The sequence below is a fragment of the Pollicipes pollicipes genome, unplaced genomic scaffold, assembly GCF_011947565.3.
Source record: "Pollicipes pollicipes isolate AB1234 unplaced genomic scaffold, Ppol_2.1 Scaffold_427;HRSCAF=479_pilon_pilon_pilon, whole genome shotgun sequence".
Taxonomy (NCBI): domain Eukaryota; kingdom Metazoa; phylum Arthropoda; class Thecostraca; order Pollicipedomorpha; family Pollicipedidae; genus Pollicipes; species Pollicipes pollicipes.
In genome coordinates this window covers 12,392-35,882 of record NW_023596458.1, presented here as the reverse complement: position 1 = coordinate 35,882, position 23,491 = coordinate 12,392, and the positions used below count along the sequence as shown (strand labels likewise).

Here is a 23,491-nt window from a genome sequence, read left to right as displayed (position 1 = left end):
TGCCACGTAAGCAAGAGGGACTAGGTGTAGCTGAATTTTGAATTTCGAACAGGTGGGCATTCAGGTCTGACATTCGCAATCTCAGCCTAGTATTTAGGATGTTACCATACCTGGGTCCAAAGCTATGATACACCGGAGGCGCGGCCACACCGCAGCGCTGGTATATTTCCCGTTTGAAGGAACGAGAAGACTGGAGAGATGACACCTCGAGCGGGAGCTGGTTCCATCTTCTCGTAGTTGACGGAATATAGGATTATTGGTATGTTGAGGTTCTGTTCGGTGGTAATGTGAGTGTTATTGCATTGCGTTGTGGGCGTCCTGTTGCAAGTGCTCGTGTGTCAGGTAGAAATGCAGTGACGTTTGTTGGCAGTAGATGTTGGTTGTGTGTGAGGTTGTGGAACAGTGTCAGTTTGTGCATGTTTATTCGCGATTTGAGAGTGTTCCATCCCAAATCGTCCAACACTGCGTAAGTGTGTGTTCTGTAGAGTGCACCGGTGATTAGTCTTGCTACTCTGTACTGCAACCTGTCAAGTCTAAGGGAGTCGCTGGTTGTCAATCCGTCGTATATTGCGTCACAATAATCAAACAAAGGAAGAATGTAAGTCGTATATATGTCGTTGAGGATATGCCGAGGCAGAAGTCGCAATAGTGGGTAGAGAGGTCCAAGGGCTGTACTGTTTTGGAGATGGTGTCATTAACGTGCTGATGAAAATGCAAATCAGTAGATATCGTCAGGCCAAGGTGTTTGTGGCTTGTAACGGAAGGAATTCGTTGGCCATCAAAGGCCCGCTGCGGTGGGTTATGTGTGTTTCTGTTGGTGAATGTTAGCTGAATTGTTTTCGTGGCGTTGAACGTGATGAACCAGTCTTTGCCGAACTCTTGAATGATATGTAAGTCGTGTTGGAGTGCCGCTTGTACGGTAACTGGGTCGTGTGAGTGAGCTGTGTATAGCGTAGTATCGTCGGCAAAGAACAATATGTCATTATCAGTCTTGTCGGCTAGGTCGTTAAGATATATAGGCGCAAGGAGAGGTCCCAGAACAGACCCTTGCGGGCACCCAGCACGCATGGTCCTAGGCGTGCTGAAACTGTTGGCTACCTTTGCTATCTGCTTACGGTCTAAGAGATACGATTCCAGCCAATTTAGGAGAGCTCCTGACAAACCACAATAGTTATTGCACTTGAGTGGGAGGCCCTTGTGCCATATCTTGTCAAAATATTTACTAATGTCCAAATAAATGGCTGTATAGTCATTGCCTTGGCCCAAAGCCGCATAAAGATTGTTAATTAGCTATACCAGCTGAATTTGTGTGCTATGCTTGGACGGTACCTATTCAAGTTTACGTGTTCTGTCTACCCAGACCAGACACGAGCGCTGCGAGACGGCAACTGTATTAACCCGCGAAGCGAGCGGGCGGCGCCGACTCCGGCGGGTGGCGCCCCAGGCAGTACACCGCCATTCGGGGCCGCGGCGTACCAAAGTGCAGCAGCACTGGCGGCGCGAGCAGGGGCGGCCTCAGGGGTACGCCAGTAACATCATGATACATCTCCCCCCTTGAGGAAATGCAAATAAATGCATAATATATAAAAAACGCTTGCGAAACGAAATTATTGGCGACAGACTGCTGCTTCCCTGCTGCTGCTATGCTGCTTCTGAGGCTGCTGCTTCCCTTCTGCTTCTCGGACTGCCTCTTCTCTGCTGCTTTCCTGCTGCTTCCCACCTGCTTTCCTGCTGCTTCTCTGCTGCTTCTCTTTGATGTCTCTCAGAAAACGCGGCCACTGCGTGTTTTACGCGGACTAAAACTAAGCAGTGGCGTTGGATCTTGTGTCTGGGGCACTTGCGCGTTGCAGGGCTGGGCCGCAGCTTCTGTCAGCAGCGGCAGCGACGGCGGCGGCGCCGCTGTCGACGCGGGCGACGGCACGGCTGGTGGTGGCCGTGGTACCACCGATCGTGGTGCAGGCGCCGGTTCGCGCGGCTGCGGTTGCAGCAGCGCCGGTGGCGCCACCTCAGCATGGCGGCAAGAGAGGAGGTCTGGAGCGGGCACCCTGTGTGCAGAACAGTCAGCACGCCGCGTGGAACCGTGCTGTGTCAACACCTGAAACGGAGGGATCTGCATCAGATGACGTCGGTTGCGACGATAGCGAGCACCCTTGAGCTCCACAAGGTAGCTGCGTCTAGAGAGCTTCTCTATGACGGTGGCTGGCTCGGACCAGCTTGCTTCCTTCTCCGTCTTGATCCGAACATGATCCCCGGGCTGTAGCTGCTGAAGATCGCGGGCACCGTGTCTCCGGTTGAAGCACGTCTCCAGCTTCTTCTTCCTCTGCCGATCTCGGAGTTTGGCATGCTGCAATGTCGCTTCTCCGGTTGGCTAAGCTATGGGGAGACGAGATTGAAGTTCGCGTCCCATCAGGAGACGGGCTGGGGAGTATTCGGTTGCTTCCACAGGCGTCGTGCGGTAGTTGAGGAGGGCGAGGTGGGGGTCCCTCTGGCGAAGTATCCACTTGGCGGTTCTCACGGCCCGTTCAGCTGCTCCGTTGGAAGAAGGCGTGTGCGGGTCTGTGATGCGGTTTGTAAAGCCGTAGGACGCTGTGAAGTTGGCGAACGAGCTTGAAGTGAACTGCGTTCCTCCGTCTGTTGTCACGAGGTCTGGTATCCCCAAGCGGGAAAACAGGCGCTTCAGACGCTCGATGACTGCGCTGCTGGTGAGACTCGGGAGGCGTTATATCTCCAGATACCTGCTGAAGATGTCCACCGTGACGAGCCAGTTGCAGTTGTTGAAGTGGAAGACGTCTGCTGCAACGTGCGTCCACGGTCTTAATGGCGTTGGAGTTGTCACCAGTGGCTCAGCGTGCTGGGCTGGCGCGTTCACCTGACAGAACGAGCAGCTCTCGAGATGACGCTTCAGGTCATCGATTCTGCTGCCCTCTGGCGACACTTGTTCAGACCGAAGTGTCCGTCATCATGTAGTCGGGTGAGCATTTCATCTCGCAGACTCGGAGGGATGACGATGCGTCGCCCGTGCATCAGCAGTGTACCACACGTTAGGTACAGAACGCTCATCTCTCCCCGAGAGGTGAAGTAGTCCAGCAGGTCGGGATGCTTCGCTCCCTCCTTCCAGCCAGAGAGAGTCTGCTGAACTACGCGTTGTAGGGGTTCGTCTGCTTGCTGGGCCTTGCTGATCTCCACCAGACGCTGTGGTGTGGCGGGAAGATCGCTGAAGATTCTCTCGCAGTATCCATGCACAACAGTGACGCAAGCAGTCAGGCTCTAAGTGTTTCAGCGTATCGATTACGAAAGTGCCCGACCCGGACGCTACATTTCTAGTGTTACCCATGACGACTGTGAGTTCAGGCGCAGTGAACTTGGCGTATTATCTCACCGTGTCGCGGAAGGCAAACTCCATAGGATGGCGTTCACTGTCGCCTTTGTCATATGCCAACGTTGGGTCACGTGATCTCGGTTTGGTGAGTGCTGTAAATGCACGACCGAGTTCGTTCATTACCGTGAAAGTGCCCGTTGCAATGGTACCTCTGGCGGCCAACACTGGCACTGGTATCGACAGAATTTTACGCGATGTATGTCTGATGCGATTCCACACTTTGGTAAGGTTAATAGTACAGATGAACTCTTGCCATGAGAGGCGCTTTGCCTCGCCGTACCGTGGTAGACGTACCGTACCGTACGTCTACCACGCACTTTTACGTGCTTAAACTCGGAACGGTGATGAACATTGAAAACAGCGTTTGAAAGCTATTTTCCTCGCAGCCCTGTAATCCTCCGCCCACCAGGGGGCCGGGAGCCGTCAGGGTCCGTCAGGATCCAGATGATGTGACTGGGAGTGATGCTCCGGCGACTGATTAAATGGCGGAATTCGCGCGGTCAATTAAAGGGAGTGCTCCACATTTGTATGGGGTTCCAAACTGCAGCAGCCATCTTGAAAATAATTCAGTGCAGTTCACGGCCCTTCCCTTCTTAAGACGTAGATCCTTCTAGTTTCCAAGCTACATGCGTGCAGAAAAGATGTGGAGAACATTTCAGGCAGTCTATTTTAAGGTCACCCAGACATCATGACGCCGTAACGCCATTCAAATCTTGCCATTCCATTGGCCATGCGGCGATCAAGGCTAAGAAAATATAATTGTCGGGTCGTTCATATCTAGCGTTCGTGAGCACGATTTCCATATATCACGGCTGTCGATTGGCTCTCAAGCAATTTTGTGGAAAGTACAACGAAGTAATCAAGCAATGACGTATTGAGGGGCATATTTACTCATCGGAGAAGTTGTGTTGTCTAAAGCCGTCTTTTAAAAGTGAGCTTATTTCATGGTATCTATTACTTGCTTCAATATTTCCAACTGTAAAGCGTTTCTTTTATCCCTAGCCGTGTCGCGCTCTCCAGGCTCGATATTAAGCATGCAACAAGCCTTTTGACCTTTCACGGTCGGTCCTGCGATGGTCTGCCCCCCCCCCCCCTCCCCCCACCGGTCGCGTTCCAGTAGGCCCTGCTCGCCGGGATGACATGACAGGGCGCTGACTGCCCGGCTACCGCTGGGACGTCCACGAATTCATTCTCGATGGCATCTGTGGGCAAAATGTAGTGTCAATCAGTGCACTATCATTCGGTGTACTTGTATTCAGTGGGCGAGCATTCAGCGTATGATCATTCAGTGGATTACGATTCAGTGCATTATCACTCAGCGTAACATCATTCAGTGCATTATCATTCAGTGCACTGAAGGACATCACTCTCAAAAATGTGATGGCGTTGCTGCGCGCTACCCACGCAACGAAAGTTGCTCTCCGCCTTTTCTACTGCCTGCTTTCGGGCTTGAACAGACGATTTGTCTGAGCGGACATTCGCGTTAAAGTGCATGAAATGACACATGTCAACCTTTTGCGCCACTCTCGGTAGGGTAAATGTCGACGGTCAGCATGCACAGCCTGTCGGTCAGCAGTACACATGTCCCTCCAAAATCACAGGCAGACCAGATTTCATTAGGTCCCATGCTGAGCAGATATGTTGCAGAAGGATTGCAGCGTTAAGAAGGAACAGCTGCAAAAGATATCGCACTGGCAGTATGTTTACATCTACGTCAGATACAATAGCAATGTGAAAAGCCAGACAGAAACGCCATGATACTTTCGACTAACTGAAAGGCATTAATGCACAGTTATAGTGAAATTCCAACACTTGTTCCAAGCCTCGTACCGGTAGACGTTTGCGGCGCTTTCCGGCACTGATCCAACAGTCCATGATTCGCCGCATCTGATCCTGTTCCCGGCTCTGCCCGACACTGCTCGGCTCTGTCTATCCGGCCGGGCTAACCCGCATCCGGGACGGGCAGACCCTTAGCGCAGTAACCACAGCAGCAAGCCAAGGGCGTCCAACACCGTGCAAACGAAGCGACGTGCATCATTTCATCGTGAAGGATAATTTTTAATGGTCGGGGAGAGACAGTTAGCAGCTGTCTTGACAGCGTCCTCAAAATCACTTCTTTTTTCCCTAACGCGCCCTGCCAGCGGAACTCAGCGCATTGTCAATGGTGTATGAATTACGTCTTGGTTAGTTCTGCTTAGTTCACTTTCACGTGCTCTGAAACTAATCGTGATGGTTCAGTTTTGTATCCAAATATCTTGTTCCGAACGGTATCGTGTTTTGGTCTAGTCATTAAGCATTGTATGTGCATGACGCAGTGGGGGACGAAACTTCGCATTTTTGCATAGCGGATAAAAACAGGAGGCATTGCGCCAATGAAGATCAGGAAATAACTTGAGACCCTAAAAAATGACCGTGAAAACGAAAGAGATCTACATTTTACACTGTTACAAAGGCAGCTTATTTTGGTACTTCACAGCAACACATATTGTAAATGTGCGCCAAAATGTCGGGTTTCGAGGACATAAGGGGTGATGGCATCATGTGTAATCACTGACCTTTTTCAAAGGAAGTTTCATCATCCTACCTGCAACAATCCGTTGGTTCGAAGTGCAGCGACGCACTGCAAGTGGAAAATATGAAGTTGCGAAAAAGGTAACGCATGCAAAGGTAATGCTTCATGAATTTGCCATCAATCGAACAGCATAACAAAACGCGCATGAAATGAACAGCAGCTACGTCTTGCTACCTCAGAGAACACGCAAATTTGTTAAGTGTTTGGTGCAGAAAAAGCAGGCTCGATCTATTTCCATCAAACTCTTAGTTAAAAGCGGCGCTCGTCATCTAATTCTAGCCCTCATATTATTCGCGAGATGTACGTAATGGAAATTTCGGCAAATGTGCCATTAAAGTCTACCATGGGGCAGGATGGAGATGAAATATCAAACACAAAGGTAGGTGGCATGGTAGGTTCATTAATAATCCTTACCACACTGATATGCTGAATGAATGTTGGTGTCCATTGTTCTCACGGAAGGCGCACAAAACTCCTCAGTTTTCAGCGACGCAAAGCGACAATCAGCTCACCACAGCACCGAGGGTATCAAGGACAGAAAAACATTAGAAGACCAAAGGACTTCAGGGATGCCAAAGCGCTTACAGAAAGTTTATGATGTCAAGGCGGTAAATGGCCTCAGAGGCACAGACAGGGGGGGGGGGGGGGGCACAGGAGGCACGTGGCCGCCCTTAGGTTCCGAGGGCCCATAGGGCCCCGGGACCTACGCTTGTGGGGCCGATTAAAGGGCCCAAGGGGCCAGAAAGGCCGGCTGGAGGTCGTATTCAAAGACTCGCCCGCAGGGTCAGGTACTCCAATGCCAGCCAGAGGGCACTGCGTGCTGATCAGGGTCTCCCTGAGTCGATAAGGGTCTGTAGGTCGGCCAAGCACCACAAATAACGCACAGTCGGCTTCGTAACGAACCTGAGGGCCCACTCCCTAGTGGGGATAAAGCAGTCTCCCGGAGTCTCCCAGGGCACATAGCGCGTGTCAGGTGCGGGGAGGCAGTGTTGGCAAGAGGTCACAAGTCGGCCAGAGGCAGTGTTTGAGGAAGCCCGAAGAGCCTAGAGAGTCCACTGGGACCGACGATCAAGGGCACGATTGGGAACCTTAAGGACACGAAGGGCTTGTCGGAGTCTTATTCAACGGCCCGGCCTGTCAGGGCAGGCGTTCAAATGACAGGGCGTTTTTTACGCCGATTGGAGACTACCTTGAAGGGGGGGGGGACTACCTTGAGATCCATGGCTCACAATGTGATATGCTCATATCAGGTGCACTTTGCCCCAGTGGCATAGCCATGTTTGATTTTTTAAAATAAATTTGATCCGAACCTTTTGAATGGATGGATTTCCGGCATCAGCGCTCACGCTAAGCAGTGCTTGTTGTGTGAGCCCTGAACGCCACCATCCGATCGTGCAATTCCAGGCAACGGCAGAATTTAGTGGCGAAAGCTTAACGTGCCGCAATGTTCGGCACGGTCCGTCCTGCCCTCTGACGTCAAATGACCTTAAACGCGACCGCTGCCACCTGCTGCAGGCCATACCTGCCAAGGGCAAATAGCGAACGCCCTAAAACGACTCGAACCCACCCTGCCACGGGTGGGTGGATCGGAAAGCAGGCGCTCTAACCAACAGAGCCACTGGGGCGGACAAATTACATTTACAAATTACAATTACAAATTGATACATGATTAGAGTAGCCATCTTGCTTATTTATTTTCTGTTATTCGTCATAGCCTTTTTGTGTAATTGCATTTGCCTTATTATCCACACTTTCACTCGTGCGACCCTCATATCACTGTCCACCTGTCACCCATTCCTGGATGGCGCTGCGTGCCCGCTGCCAAATTTAGCCTGCTGCCACCAGGGACTTTATTTGACAGCATTCAATCAACCTCTTCCGCTGGGACATTAGAGGTGGGCTGCTCAGCAGTTGCTGGTATTTTTCCTCTATCCCTTTCAACCCTCATGCCATACCATTATCCAATTCTCACCCACTCGTTTCCTTCAAGCACACATCTTACCTTCACTTGCTCAGCTCCTGCACCCAGATGCTCAAAACTGTCACTTAGACTATATCCTGACATTGGAATGCGCTTAATAATCAGTGGGCTGAAAATCAACCCAGGACCACTAGCAACCAAGAATGTCACAATATCACATGTCAACATAAACGGCACCACATCTCCAGGACGCCTGGACGAACTCGCTCTCTTCACCACATATAACGATATGGACATCTTGCTTCTGACCGAAACCGAACTTGACTCGCAGGCCCATCCTAGCTGGTATAATTTACACAACTACTACAACCCAATAACAAAGCATAGGACTCGACATGGAGGGGGGTAGCAGCATATTTTAAATCAACACTTCCAGCAAAGAGACTACCTGATCTCGAACTGGAAGGAGTTGAATGGGTTTGATCCCTCACCAAAATCAACTCAGAAGTTATTGTGGTTTGCTGTGTCCATGTCCCACCCAATCTCTCTAGCAGTCAACTGTCAGAGTTTTTAGATATCTTGTCAGACAGTGTTGGCATGGCACAAACATCTAACCCCGCGTCGATATTGATATTGGGAGATTTTAATGCTGATAATAACTATCTTACTAAATCTCACTCTACTAAACGCAGTGATATCTTTCCATTTGAAGTCAGTCTGAAACACGTAGTCGAGTCACGCAATCTGACACAACTCATTGATCAACCAACACGCATTACACAAGACACAGTCAACTTACGAGACTTAACACTGACATCGAACACAAACATAATTGCAGACAGTGGGGTTCTCCCCCCCCCCCCCTTCACTAATAGATCACATTCCTACCTTTGTCACTATCAAGGTTACATCGCCACCCCTAAAGGCATTAACCAAACAAGTATGGGACTACACAAACGTGGATGTAGATAAACTTTCACAACTTCTGGTAAATACAGACTGGGACAGAGTGCTTGATCATGACATAGACACATAGACAAATAACTTTACGCAGGCCATGTTCGCAGCAGCTGCTGAAGCCATCCCAGTAAAGATAGTCAGGATGAGAAACTGTGACAAACCTTGGGTCAATGATGCACTAAAGAGAGGTGAGGAGAAGAGACAGACTTTTCAGACTTGCTCAGAGGTATATGACTGATGACCATTGGGACCGCTGGCGACAGCGAAGAAATTTAACCACGTGCATGAAAAGATGACTTAAGAACAACCACTTGCGGTGTCAAGTAAACAACCTCTTGCATGCAAAACAAAACCCACACAAGTACCATCGCATTCTTAAACAAATGATAGGACGGACACGAGCTGAGACAGTACCACCGCTCGTAGGACCTGATTCAACCCCATTGACAGAATATTTAGATAAAGCTAACCTACTAGGTAACTTTTTTGCCAGACAATCACAACTCGCAACTGACGACCTACCTGTGCCCGAGACCGCGCTTGCGGATCCACCACCCACGTTAGATAACATAATCATTACAGGGGATGAAGAAGTGAGCGCACGCAACACTCTCGATCCAAACAAATCATGTGGTTTTGACAATCTCCCAGCAAAAATATTAAAAATGGCTGCCATGTTGATAAAGACTCAACTCACTAAATTATTCAACATGCCACTAAGCCAAGTTGCTTTTCCCTCCACCTGGAAAGAAGCAAAGGTTCATCCCATTTAAAAAAAACAAACAAGGGGTAAGCTCAGATCCTGCTAACTACAGACCAATCAGTTTACTTCCTTGTGTGTCCCTTCCAGTTTACTTCCTTCCATTGTTGAAAAAATTATCTTTCATAATATTTATCAACACCTAACTGAGAATGCGCTGCTCTCTGAGAAACAAAGTGGATGCTGTATCATGATGTTACTGGTGTACCCCTGAGGCCGCCCCTGCTCGCGCCGCCAGTGCTGCTGCACTTTGGTACGCCGCGGCCCCGAATGGCGGTGTACTGCCTGGGGCGCCACCCGCCGGAGTCGGCGCCGCCCGCTCGCTTCGCGGGATAAGACAGTTGCCGTCTCGCAGCGCTCGTGTCTGGTCTGGGTAGACAGAACACGTAGACTTGAATATGGCGCAGCCGCATTGAACCTATATTAAGCTTAAGCAAGCGTGAGCAGCATTAATTTAAGCAGTGTGAGTTGTGAACCAAGTCGAGATGCCTGGATTTCGTCCTCCTGAGGAATTCGACTTCACATCGCCTGAGAGGTGGCCGACCTGGCGTGATCGGTTCGTCCGCTACAGACTGGCATCGGGACTACACAAAGAGGACGGTGACGTTCAAGTAGCTGCGTTGATTTACAGCATGGGTCCGCAGGCTGAGCATATCGTACCAATATTTAAGCTTACTGCTGAGCAGAAGGAGGATTTTGAAGTTGTTGTCTCAAAGCTAGACGGGTACTTCATTCCGAAAAGGAACTTTATTGCAGAGCGTCACAACTTCGAGCTTAGATCTCAAAGCTCAAGCGAGACTAATGAATCGTACATCAGAGCTTTGTTCTCTCTCGCTGAGCATTGCAGCTTCGCTGACGCTGATGAGCGTATCAGAGATCGTCTCATCTCAGGAATGTCTGACCTGGAGCTGTCCCGTAGAATTCAGCTGAAGTCACTAGAGGAGGAAGTGTCTGCAAATACCGTCATTTCGATGATGCGTAATGTCGAGATCGTGAACGGCCGTGACAGCTCTGGTCCGCCTGATATCAGTAGGGTTTGTGCACCGGCGCGGCACAGGCAGCCGCGCCAGCAGCACCAGCAGTACAGACGTCAACAGCAGCCTTCCACCGCGCAGCGGCAACAGCATAGTCAGCGTACCGACTTTTCAACAGCATGAAGATACTGTGGAGGAGCACGTCATGCGTCTCCGAAAGATTGTCCTGCTAAGGGAAAAATCTGTGACAACTGCCAGAAAATAGATCATTTTGCGTATGTTTGTCGCTCCAACGGTGTCAGAGCGATTGCGCGGACAGAGTCCATTGAACAGCTATCGCCGCCTGACATTTTTGTTGACGAAGTAGACAAAGCTTGCGCGCCATGGAGAGTTTCAGTCCTTCTAAATGTTCAACGAGTCTCTTTCAAAGTTGACTCTGGCGCTGATGTTAGCATTCTGACGCTGAAAACGTACAAGAAGCTGAAACTGCCGCCGCTTCAACATGCTTCAAATACTCTGACAAGTGTTGGTAGCGTGCTAAAAGTAGAAGGAAAGATGCACGGAACACTCCTGTTCAAGAACAAAGCCGAGCCTGAAGTGTTCTACGCTGTTGACTCAGCTGATGATCTCCTCTCCAGGTCTGCTTGCTCGCGCCTGGGCGTACTGAGATTCACAGGTGAAGTCAACGAAGACGTCTTCGGAGAGGCAGGTCTCCTGAAGACAGCACCGGTCAGCATTCAGCTCCGTGAAGATGCTGTTCCATTCGCCCTTGCCACTGCAAGAAATATCCCGCTGCCACTGATGAAGCCGGTGGAAGAGGAGCTGAAGAAGATGGAGCATCACGGCATCATCACGTCGGAAACCGAGCCAACGGACTGGGTCTCTGCGCTGGTCCTCGTCCCGAAGCCGAAGAGCAGCGGTGTCCGCATCACGGTTGACTACAAGAGACTCAACCAGTCTGTGAAGCGACAGGTGTTCCCGATCCCTACTCTGGAGCAGCTGACCTCCAAGCTGAGTGGCGCGACGCTCTTCACCAAGCCGGACGCCTCTTCCGGTTTCTACCAGATCCCGCTGGACGAGGCGAGCTCCAAGATGACCACGTTCATCACTCCGTTCGGCAGGAAGAGGTTCCTGCGACTGCCGATGGGGATCTCGCTCGCACCGGAGTGCTTCCAGCGGAAGATGGAGGAGATGCTGGACGGACTGCCCAAAGTCATCGTCTACATGGACGACACCGTGGTGTTCGGAGATGCTGCCAGCCACGATGCACGTCTCGAGGCCGTCATCAGGAGGATCCACGAGTCTGGCCTCAAGCTGAACAGGAAAAAGTGTGAGTTCCGGAAGAACGAGGTCAAGTTTTTGGGGATGAAGTTTTTGGGGATGAAGATCAGCAAGAACGGCATCAGCATGGACGAAGAGAAGCTCGAAGCGATCCAGCAGCTCCAACCACCAAAGAATGTCAGTGAACTAAGGTCTCTGCTCGGAGTAATCAACTTCCTGGGCCGGTTCGTTCCACACATCCAGGAGTGTTTAAGACCACTGAACGAGCTTCTGAGGAAGAACGTAGCATGGATCTGGACACCACAGCAGCAGCAGGCGCTGGATGACGTGAAAGTAGCCGTCACTTCAGCTCCAGCTCTGGCGTTCTACGACCCAGCACGAGAGACGGTGGTCAGCGCCGACGCCAGCAGTTTCGGCATCGGATGATGTGTTCTCCAGAAGCACGGCTCCGTCTTCAAACCCGTCGCGTTCTGCAGCAGAAGCCTGACTGACACAGAGACCAGATGGGCCCAGATTGAGGAAGAACTACTCTCCGCGACGTGGACGTGCGAGAAAATGCACATGTTCCTGTCCGGACTGCCGTCGTTCGAGCTGCATCTGGACCACAAGCCTCTGATCCCGCTGGTTAACACGAAAAATCTCGTGGATGCGCCGATCAGATGCCAGCGCATGCTCATGCGCTTGATGGGATACAACCCCACAGCGGTCTTCGTTCCAGGGAAGCAGCACCTGGTGCCCGACTTCCTCTCACGTCACCCGCTCCAGAAGCAGGGTGAAATCAGCGCTGTGCTTCAAGAAGACGTGCATGGATACTGCGAGAGGAACGGACCCACAGACGAGGCAATAAAGGAAGTAGTTCCGGATACAGGACGGGGACCTGACTTTTCTACGAAGGTGACACAGGGTGACAACTTCTGACAGGAACACCGTGGTGCAGAAACACAACCTGAGGCGAGCACAGCGTCAGCTTATTGCGCTGTGTCACAACTCGCTTCCTTTGTCTGATTCAATCATTGCAATAGCCATTTGCACAGCGAAGTAGAACACATAAACAAACGTTGTCGCTATTTTCCAGAGGCATTGCTAATGCTAATAACAACTTTAGAAACTGAGCCTGTTCACGGGTAGACGATTTGCGTATTCGTCTCGGAAGCTCCAGACAACCACTTAATGTGTCAGACGGCCACTTGATCTGGATCTATAACTGGGTCTGGGGCAATGGACGTTGACAATTCCAAGCTGTTGACAAAATGTCATAAACGATGGAATATCAACCAAATTTCGGGGTATTCACAGACCATCGGTGTGGCTGCAAGTGGCACCGTTGGCCAGCAGTGAGTAAGGGTGCTCCACCACCCACCTCTGGCGCCAATGATTCCCACTGTTATATCGCTTGCACATTCTGTTCTACACTCCATTACCGCTCAACATTCTCTGCCACATTCCTGGCTGACTGTCTCTTTAAACCTTCCTTAGCCCTTCATAAACCCTATGTAACGTGCAAGTGCACATTTACATGTGCGTGAGCATGCGTCGTTAACAGCTTTCACGGTAAAGCAATTCACAAAAAACAGTACTCACACTGCACTTGAGCCGCTTTTTGTGATTCACACGCGAGCTACCGGCCACCTTTTGTGCCACTGCAAAGAATCCATCCTAGTCTCGTTGTAAGAGAAGAGTGCTTTGTGCTAACGGAGAAATGAATGGCTGATATTGCAAATTCTTCTTGCTCACGTTCAAATGTAAAAACCTGTACATTTGGGCAAATGCAGCCTCCCGGGCTCTTTGACTAAATGACCGAGGTGTGACAGTTCAGTGCATAAACCGTTGCCTCACTGCTTTCAGTGCGGAAGCCCCAGCTGTGCAAAATGGATGCTGACTGCCCACAATACGCTCCCTACTGCGGAGAGGGCAAATGCCGCCGTGAGTAGCACACGTGTTTTAAGTTTGTCGTCCTTGGCCTTCTGCTCTGCGAGACGTATAAAGTTCGGCAAAGATATTAATGGACGGCAGATTAATTAGCAAGGACGGCGACCGCCAGTTACCTTTTCCTGCATCAGCTGCCGATGAATGGGCCAGAGGAAAAGTATTACACGTTGGTCTTTTAAGCAGCCTACTCTGTGGATTGCGACCACTAATATGTGATGTTTCAGGGGTGATAACACACTGCCGATCCGGCGAAGAGGGCATGGCTGGATGCAAGAGGTGCATCTGCGGCAAGGGCGTCTGGGCCTGCGTGTATAAGAGCTGTCCGGAACCATGTAAGTGCACATTAAGACAGCAGTTTACAGTTGCTTAGGCCTGGGCCTGCCTGTTTAGGCCGTTTGGGCCTGCGCGTATAAAAGCTGTCCGGAACCAGGTAAGTGCACATTAAGGCAGCAGTTAACAGTTGTTTAGATAGTATTTGTATGCATTGTTTGGTGTGTGTAAGTCGGAATGCAGTAGCAAAATGATGTAGTGCAGTAACACCTGATGTAGTGCAGTAGCAGAATGAATGAAGTGTCCTTAAGCTGCGCGTGACGCATTTCTGAACATCGGTTCGTATGGTCTAATTATCTTACAGCTACAGTGGACACAACATTTTTGCGTCTATGTGGCAACATGAGCGTAATATGCTGTCATCATCATCATCGCCGCCGTCACCATCAGCACCTCATGAAAAGGTTACGTTTCAAGTAAACAAATGCATTGCCACAAAATGGAAATGTTATAAGTATATCAGCGGAGGGTGCATTGGAATCAGTTTCAAACCAGGAGCACTGGCAATTTTAGGGAGCCCTTGGCGCACTTTCGCTGCAATGCACGGCGCGACGCGAGCATAGGAGAAAGGACCCTGTTGTCACCATGCTCACTACGGCATGTCTGTGCCTTTGCAGTCAAACATGATGGAGCGGTGCCGTGTCAGTGGGCGAAGGATCTGAAGCTATGCCGCGACTGATCCTCGGTTCTGCCTCGGCCACTGCAGCTGGAATTGCAAGACAACAACCAACACGTTCAGAAGCAGCTTTAACCCTCGCCCTGACTCGCCCCACATAATAGCGCGGAACGATAGAAAGTTTGATACGACCCACCCCTCCGATTTCCAAGCTAAGAAAGATAGAGCCTCGCGGAGAAAACAGTGAATTGGCCTCAACGAGCTCTCGCTATTAGTTTGGATTGGTGTTGACAAGGTGCTAGGTCAATAACTGACCCCATTCAGCCAGATCAAAAGGCCAGTGACAATACCATGCCAGACAGAAACATGAAACGACACAACGGTGTTTCTTGTTAAATTTTGAGCACACTGATGCATTTTTATGTGTTTTCAGCATATGTTCATGGTGCAGGGCTCTGTTAATGCGACAGTGTTGGCCCGACATGTGCGATCGACGGCTTCGTCGGTAGCCACCTGCCGGCCGCGGATCGCGGAGTTCTTAGAGGGTTCTTACAAAACCATTCCTCGTTGGAAACCAGGAAAGCTAGAAGCATGCTGGTACGGTCAAAACACGCGCAACTAACGTCCATTACGCTAGGGAAACTATGGGCGTGATTACACTACACGCCAAGGCGCTATCCCCCAAAATCTTATGGGACTCACATCCCCCCCCCCTCCCCCTTCCCCGCCGCTATCGGAGCGAGAGTTAATACGGTTAATGGGCTTCCTGAATTTGTGAAGACTTCGAGCACAAAAATGCACGGTGCGCTGGTAAATGGACGCACCAAGAACTGTGGTCACTAAGCAAGGGGCGCCAGCACATCTGATGCACATTGAAATTTGAAGCCATGATCCGGAACAATGCATTCGGTACGAACGCTTGTCTGTGAGAACCCTGAAAATAGATTTTTGGATGGCCACAAATGCAGTTTTTGACACCGCTCTGTGGTGCTCAATATTTAATCGGACACGTTACACCACCACATCTCTGTGATGTATTGCAAACGGTGTTCTATTAATTATTTTGTATTTGGTTTGAACAATACATTGTCAAGCGGTGCCAATGCTTTGTTTTATTGCATGTTTTATTGCATCACAGTCGTGGTCGTCATCATCGTCTACGACGTGCTCTTCCTTGAGCGCGTCATCGTCATTGACATCATCATCGCCATCGCCATCGCCATTGCCATCGTCATCGCCATCGCCATCGTCATCGTTCTCGTCCTCGTCCTCGTCCCCTGTTCGATAAATATGCTCCTCAACGCGTCATTGTTTGATGACGTTATCGTACCTTGCACAACATAAATTGAGATCCAATTCCCAGCTATTTATGGCCAAAGAAATGGTGAGATTTTACTGATATTATCTTGTGGTCATGGACCTTGAAATAGTCTTCCCATATAGTTTGGAATGTTTGCGGGCATGTAGAGCTGAAACCAAGATGGCTTTGAAAAGCATATTTGTGAACTGCATTAAGATGGCTATTTTTGCTCAAAACTCCATACAAATGTATACTATCTCCTTTAAGAAGAACAGGGCTGAGCGTCAAATCGTATTCTTAAGAATATGGCACAATAACCGACTGAGCTAATAGTCCAAACCTTTACTCCTAAAAACAGACAGGCGAAACGATTTTATCTTTTGTGGTCTTCCCGTGTGTTATGCATTTGACGTACACGATTATCCACGTCCACTATCACGTTATTCACTGTCACATTTTTCAGCAGCAGAACCGCTGATCCCTGGTAGCACTCTGATCTTTGATTTAACTGCCACTCTTTTCACGTTCTTTCGTCTGTCACAGGTTTAAACGTTGGCCACAGCACTCGGAGTTCCTTTACCTTCGACAGCACTAGGAGATTGGAACGACCCTCTTGGCGATTTTGCACTCGACGTGCCGGCTTTGTCGCGGTGAAGGTATGCTCCGTAGAAATGGTTTGCGTTAGACGACCCGTGGCTGGACATAATGCCTAAGCAGTCTTTGCATCCGAGTTTATGTACGTGATCGTTTGCACGTTAGTAATTTTGTTCATTGGACAAAATACCACCTGGAGGCCGTCCCCAAATTACGGAACTCCTTTTTTGCAGTTTACAAAATTTGCCTCCTTTTAGATGCGCACTGGCTACGCTGGGATAAAAACCCTCACGTTGATCACCCTGTGCTAAGCGTAATGTTCCAAACACGTAGCGTCCGTTTGGCCCCGAACTGAATGGGAGATACGACAAAAAAACAGACATGCTGCTTGTCATGAAAGGAAGTCAGCAGCGTCTGGTTTTCAGGGTTAAAACGTGAAACGCCCCAAACATTATTAAAGGTACATATGAGGGTAGCGTCACGACGTCACCCTCTGTAAAGTATTGCTTTATAACTTTGATCGCGTAGAATATTATGCAACACAAATAATGTCGCGTGTAGTTCGTGCTGTGAAAGCTCTGTATTTCTGTCATCAGTAGGATTTGTGTAAGCTACATTGTCCGTATACCCGGCCACAAGCAAGAAGCCGGTTGCTAGCTTCATCAGCATAATGAAAGCTTCAGAGCCAAAGTTAATAACGTTTCTGACGACTGCAGGCGAAGCTAGCGCCAAAGACAGCTGAATTCTGAGGATCACGCAGGCTAACAATCCGACACTAGCGTGCAAGGCAGGATCTGTTGACGTCCGCAGCCAACCAAACCAAATCTAACTGATCCTGCCTTTGCTAATTTCTGACCCCTGCAGGCTTAGTCATAGCCATTGGCGCCATAGCCATTTCTAGGCAGATTACAAACTGCAAAATATCACATATCTCACGAGCTAAACATTAATTACACGTGTTTTTATAAATACGCGCCAGATTGTCCTCTGATAGTTTTGAGTGACACCCAACAACCTAAGACGGCGTTAGTGATGGTGAAAGATGGCCGATACGCGGCGTCCTTCATTGTTTTGTGACGCCTTTGCGGGCTGTCCATCACGGTTATGACGCATCATTCGGCGTCCAACGAGCCATCATCGAGGAACCCGACATTTGCTGCTAAGCATTGAGCAGGAGAGGATTGTCACTATGCTTTCTAAATTCATCGTCCTTTGTGTGGTTTTAGGCGTTGTGAGCAGCTCTCGGAAAGCTACAGGTAAGCGGCTTTATTCTTATCTAAATTGATAATTTTGTAAACGTCATTTCGTTTAACACGCTATTCGCTGAAGACTTTTGCGCAACGTTTAAAACATGTTTGCGAGTTTCATCTTTTGTGATTGCTTTTACAAACTATATTTTAAGCTAATAGTTTTCATCTCATTTAAGAAACATAAGAATACCTCATTCACATTGAATCCTTTCAGCAAAGTGAAAGAATTCGTGTTTGGAAGTACAAAAAGACCAGCGTGTGGCGTAACACACGATGGACCGAGATATTCACTAAAGTCAGTTCTAGATATCTTAGGTCATTGCTAAAGCCAGGCTGTAAAGCCCGGGTTAGGCTACTACTTTGTATAGCCTCAAAATACGTCATCTCAAGCTAGTTGCTTGGGATGTGCGCCTGGTGACAGACGTGAAGCGAATAAAAATTTTAAAACTCAACTTGTTTGAACTCAGATAATAGGCCTCATGTAAACGTTCTCTTTTAATTCAATAAAACACATCTAGTGTCACTTGCGGAAAATGCGTTTCCCCGAACGTATGAACTTTGACCGACTTGTGGCGACCAAATGCGTAAACTGCTGCATCATTTTTCAGGGTTGCGGCTCACACGGTGCAACATGGATGCTCACTGCCCGGGTTATGCACCCTGCTGGGGAGAGAAACTTTCTTTTTTTTATTTCAGCCCCTCGGGCGTATGCGCTGTGAGGACAAATAACAATGTAAAACTCTGTGAGAAGGAAAAATTCCGCAAATAAAATGAAACACACTGGGTGTGGTTTGCGCCAAACCCTCATTTCCACATATTTTTTACTTCGATCGATCGAGTTATGGCGATATAGTGCACGTAAATATACTTTGGAATCATTGCTTTCAGGCTGGCCCAAGCTGTGCAAAACGGATGCTGACTGCTCGCATTACTTTCCCTATTGCGGGGAGGGCAAATGTCGCCGTAAGTAACCTACGTATATTGAACTTGTCGTTCTTGGCCCTTTGTTCTGCGAGACGTGCATAGTTCGGCAAAGACATTACATGCACGGCATTCACCAGATGCCTTCTCCTCTAACTGTTGCCAATGCAGTGGGCCGAGGGAAAAACACACACACACACACACACACACACACACACACACACACACACACACACACACACACACACCACACACACACACACACACACACACACACACACACACACACACACACACACACACACACCACACACACACACACACACACACACACACACACACACACACACACACACACACACACACACACACACACACACACACACACACACACACACACACACACACACACACACACACACACACACACACACACACACACACACACACACACACACACACACACACACACACACACACACACACACACACACACACACACACACACACACACACACACACACACACACACACACACACACACACACACACACACACACACACACACACACACACACACACCACACACACACACACACACACACACACACACACTGTGTGTTCGTCTGATCACATCATGGACTGACCACACCTGACCGCGTCATGAGATTATCACTCTGTGGATTAACATGTTTGGTGATGTTTCAGCGGTTACAACATTCTGCATTTCCGGCGAACGCGGCGTTGCCGGATGTAACACATGTAAATGCGTACGTCACGGCTGGGCTTGTACAAAAATTTACTGCGGGTCATGTAAGTGAATGCATAGCAATTGTTGTGGCATGAGTTATTGGCATCTAGATGGTGTCTCCAAGTGAATGACCAAATTGAGAGTTTTGTGTCCTGCTATGTTGCGGCACCATTTTAAAGTTTGATTTCATACACTTTTACTGGTGCATTCCGGGTGTTGTGCAGCTTGCACAAACAACATAAGACCCCGATACTTATACAGTTTAACACACGCCCGAGTGGAGGGGTCAAATTGACCCCCGGAAGGTTTTTCCACAATGGTTTACGAACGGCGCGGTGTACCCGCTCCAAATTTTGCACAGCTGTAGATAATTGAATAGCGGTTCGTTTGGTTTCCCAAATTTAGTTGCATCTTGCAAGGTCGCTGACTTTTGGCAGGTCCAATCAGACCAGGGTTTCAGAGAAGTCAGTTTCTAGGAAATTGCTCAAACCCATGAAACAACGAAGTGCTAGACGAAGCCGTACACCTCTGATATGCTTCCATAGGCAAAACAATATTGAATAAACAAATCACGTTGACCTGAGGTCAAGTATGAATGTCAGACCAATGTCAAAACCAACCCGTCTTATTTCTCTAAGGTCTGCCGTATTTGATAGTTTCTGGCGCACATTAAAATTTACTGATAGCACAAGCTACATTATACATTTTCCATGGGCTTCTCAGAGGTCAGAATAAGTCATTGAACTGAAATGACCCATGTTAACGTCTTTTTATTTGAAACATACCGCTTAGCGCAATCTTTTGCACTTAGTAAAATGGAAAACCCAAAGCGGTCTTGCATGATTTTGGTCACTATGACCTTGAAGAGGTCAAGCAAGGTTCCTGACCTTTAATGGGCATGTAACCTTTTGCCTTGAAACAGATATCCAGGCTCTGGTGGCACTTTTGAGACCAACGTGTAATATGACCTTGTTTGACCTTATTTGACACGAAGGCCATGACCTAGAAGCCTCAAAACTTCATGACCTAGGAACCTAAAAATAGAAGAAATAAATGGAGTGCCAATCAACTTCGCATCAAACACACATATTTGCGTGATTTTACGACGTTTCTACTGACTTGGTGCCATGTTTTTCCAATGTATTTCGTGCCGCCTACAGAGACGTTGTCTTTATGCGATGCTTCTGCTCCAGGCTATAGGTTCGTAGCGCCAACGCGTCAGGTGGATTGTGACAGGTTTCATAGCACACGGAATTTTTGTCTCACTTTAAACTCAGCAGACCAAGAAATCAAGCGCGCCGTTAGCGGACCCTCGCCGCAACACACGACGCGACGTCAGCATGGCAGCAGTGGTGCTGTTGTCACCATGCTCACTATAGCATGCCTGTGTCTGCAGATAAGCATAAAGGAGCGGTACCGTGTCGGCTGGCAGGGGACCTGCCACTGTGCCGTTAAATATCTTCGGCACTGCTTCCGCAACTTCAGCTGGAATTGCAAGAGCACGGCCACCACTTTCAGAGGCAGCTTTGGAGCTGGTAATGGGAGTTTCTGAACGTGTGAAAAATCCGCGCACAAAAAAAATACAATATGCTTTGGGGGATCGCACGCACGAAGAACTGTGAGTCAAGACAAAGAGTACAGACACCTCTGATGAGCTCTGAAACATGATGTGATGATCCAAAATGATGCATTCATCGCAACATCTGTCTGTGATGACCCTGAAAACGCCTCTTTTAACACCACAAATACAGTTTTTGACACCGCTTTCAGGAGTTCTGTATTTCTTTTCACACATAATGCGACCAGACCGAAACCAGCCCAGAACTTTGCGCCCTGACCAGACCTCTGCGACAGAACGCAAACTTTGCTGCACTTCTTATTGTTATTTTGTGTGGAAAATAAACCATCAGGCGGTCACGATGCATCATTCATTTTCATGATGACAATATAGCGGCATCGTCATCGTCACCATCATCGTTATCGTCATCGTCATCGTCACCATCATCGTCATCGTCATCGTGTCACCATCATTGTCATCGTCAGCGTCATCGTCGCCGTCACTCCCATCATTATCACGACCACTACCATTGGCCACACAACCACCACCATCGTCATCACCACCACCATCGCAATCATAACCAAGCATCGCACCCAAAGGCCTCACCATCGTTGTGACCAACAGTGCGACTACCGTCACAACTGCCACCACCATGATGATAAACATCATCATCATGATCACCTTCAGATTCATATTTAGAGAACCATGTGCGAGCACGTATAAGCAACCTTCGCTGATGGTGTAAAGTTCGAAAGGTTCGATAAGGAAGCCACCACCTATTTACTAAGACAGCAAGTATGAGCGTCCAGTGATGTTCCGCGCCACACGTTCGGGGTGGGGTCAATTTTAACGTCCAGAAATATGTGTTTCAAAATCATTTCGGAACGGCGTGGCAGAGCAGCGTCAAAATTCACAGAACTGTAGGCAATGGAATAGCCAAAGTTTTACTTACAAAACTGGATATATGTGGTTAGGCTACTGATAGGTCAAAGTTAGCCCAAGGTTGTCAATGTGGGTAATTTTTAGGTTATCGTTCAGAATGATACGACAACGTAGCTTTAGACTAAGTCATACAACTTTGATTGTCTTTGACAGCTTGACTGTTGAAATCAGGATTAGGACCAAATCATTTTACCTTAGTTTACCTACAGATTCAGATCAAGGTAAAAAAACTCACCACGTTATCAATGGAAAATTTGCCTTATAAGATAGTTTTTAACTACCACTACGCGTTTTTGGACTACGACGCAGAAGATTTCTTGGTTTGCCTTCATGACGTTCAAGGAAGGTTACTGGCCTAACAGGATCTCAATTAAGCGTTTGCTTTGAGGAGCATGCCGCCAAGGGCGGTGCTTGGCGCCGATGGTAATTTCGAATATCAAATTAATCCAGAAGGTACGTTGGGTCATTTTCACCTGCTTATGTTAAATTTGGTCACAAACTTACTATTAGCACATTGACACTTTGCATACAAGTGGTACCTAATTTGGACGGGTTGTGTGTAGAGCAGAGACACTGTTGTGGGGTGGGGTTCTGTAATGCTTGCGTGGTGCTTGTGGTGCTTGGTTCTTGCGCTGCACTGCTGCCGGGCTGCCGCTGTATGCCTGTGCTCCGCCGGCGCCGCTGTCACATCTTACAAAAGCGAATTCATATTGAGGAGCCCATTGGCCAGCATACGAGTCAAATGATGCAAGCCCACGACTCAGCACGTTGTGCACCCGACATCATTACATACTCATGTGACTCACAAAGCCAGGATGAGGTGGGTGACCGGGGTATTGGCGGAACGGTAGGCCCGATCAGATACCATGAACGGCTTCTCTCCGTACATGGCTGTGCGCCCCTATGCACGGTACTCCACCTCCATCGCTGAGCTAACGACAATATTTAAACGAGGCAAAATTGGAGCTATTAAATGCAACAATAATCAATTGCACTGATAACACGCTCAAATTGGCAGGGACACAACGCAAGCGGTGAATTACGTTGGCAGTGGCCGGTGAAAAGCAGCCCTCGCAGCCTCCCTCGGCCTCACACCCGTACCTCTGTATGAACGGAGAAGACCACGCAAACTCAGACGACTGGGTTTGCTGGGTTAGGTGCGACTGGGTTGGGTACTGGCGAGCTCTCGCCGCCCATCAGACCGGATGTAAAGCACTCGAGCGCCTACGTCATCGCCGGAGCGTAGGCATGCGTTAAAGACAAATACCATTCTATGTAATGACTTCCGCCAATGAGTATTTCAAAATGACTTATTGAACGAATGGCGCGCACCATCACGTGCATCTCTAAACACGGACTGGGTTGAGCAATCTTATTTTGCAACTTGGTCCTGCGTTATGCATTTGATCTGTCACTAGGTTACCACATTTTTTCAGTCTTGGAGCCGCCAATC

The 23,491-nt window shown here is 48.8% G+C and overlaps 2 long non-coding RNA genes across 2 annotated transcripts; both read left to right on the top strand.

Annotated features, from left to right (window-relative positions):
* Positions 1–13,695: 13,695 nt before the first annotated feature.
* LOC119096179 (uncharacterized) lies at positions 13,696–15,816 on the top strand. The gene is made up of 3 exons (XR_005094020.1): positions 13,696–13,770; positions 14,001–14,108; positions 14,724–15,816. It is a non-coding gene; the product is annotated as an uncharacterized LOC119096179 (long non-coding RNA).
* Positions 15,817–17,742: 1,926 nt separating this feature from the next.
* On the top strand, positions 17,743–21,219 carry LOC119096180 (uncharacterized). The gene is made up of 4 exons (XR_005094021.1): positions 17,743–17,872; positions 18,755–18,829; positions 19,496–19,600; positions 20,935–21,219. It is a non-coding gene; the product is annotated as an uncharacterized LOC119096180 (long non-coding RNA).
* The last annotated feature ends 2,272 nt before the right edge of the window (positions 21,220–23,491 follow it).